The sequence below is a fragment of the Cryptotermes secundus genome, unplaced genomic scaffold (assembly GCF_002891405.2).
Source record: "Cryptotermes secundus unplaced genomic scaffold, Csec_1.0 scaffold3343, whole genome shotgun sequence".
Lineage (NCBI taxonomy): Eukaryota > Metazoa > Arthropoda > Insecta > Blattodea > Kalotermitidae > Cryptotermes > Cryptotermes secundus.
In genome coordinates, this window is record NW_019738018.1 from 32,219 (window position 1) to 33,561 (window position 1,343).

Below are 1,343 nucleotides of genomic sequence, written 5' to 3' on the forward strand. Positions count from 1 at the left end.
TGCCCTGCAAACACCTTATCATGATGCATTTCGATAATGGGCTGTATCAAGTTATGAGGTACAACCAACTTTCCGTTTTCCAAATTTGGTCCCGCGTACAGAAGCCCATCGTCACTGATAAAGAATTTTGACCTCGTATCTGTGCTAATTTCATCCATTATTTCTTTACAATAAGGATCCTGTTGCTGTCCCGTGTAAACAGTCTCGCGAGTGAGGGTTTCGCCTGACTCGTCACTTTGACATCTCCGGCTTGCGGCTCCTGTAGCAACGGAAGCAATATGTCGCGATAGGCAGTCCGCATTTACATGCTTCTTGCCTGCCTTGTGTTCAATTTCAAAATCATATTCAGATAATTTGAGAACCCATCTAGTCAATCGGGCACAATGATGGTTCTTCACCGTGATCAGCCACTTAAGGGCGGCATGATCGGTAACAATTTTGAATTTTCTCCCATATAGAAAACACCTATGTATTTGTGTACCAAATACAACAGCTAGTAACACCATCTGAGTCGTATTGTAATTTCTTTCCGCAGCATTGAGCATACGGCTAGCAAAGCTGATAGGCCGTTCCTTCCCATTCTGCAGCTGACTCAAAATGGCAGAAATAGCATAATCAGAAGCATCTGTACTAAGAATAAATTGCTGATCAAACCGAGGGTGCGCCAACACCGATTCGGATGTCAGGGCGGCCTTGAGATCATCGAAGGCCAGTTGCTGGGAATCTGTCCAAACAAACTTCTCGTCTTTTCTCGTTAGTTGTGTTAAGGGCCGACGCATGGCTCCCAAAATTCTTATAAAAGCCCTATAATATCCGGATAAGCCTAGAAATGCGCGGACATCTTTCACCGTTCTTGGCCGTGGAAATTCTCTGATGGCTGTAACTTTACTCGGGTCTGGTGCAACTCCGTTGCTATTAACAACATGACCGAGATATACCACCTCCGGAACTGCGAACGTGCATTTGGCGACGCTTAATTTGAAATTCGCCTCTCGCACGCGTTCAAACACCAACTTCATTCGTCTCATGTGATCTTCAATCGTTTCACTGAACAGCAACAAGTCATCCAAATATACTAGTACCTCTACGTCACGCAACCCCACCAACATGGCATCCATGACGCGTTGAAATGTCGAAGGGGCGCCTGAAAGACCAAAGGCCATTTTCTCGTACCTAAAACTACCGAATGGGGTGACGAATCCGGTCTTATCCTTATCCTCCTCCCGTATAGGAATATTCCAATACGCGTTTTCGATGTCCAATAACGTGAAATATCTACTCCCCGCCATAAGTGAGAGGTTGCTCTTGATATCCGGTATGGGGTACACTGGTGTACTCGTCAC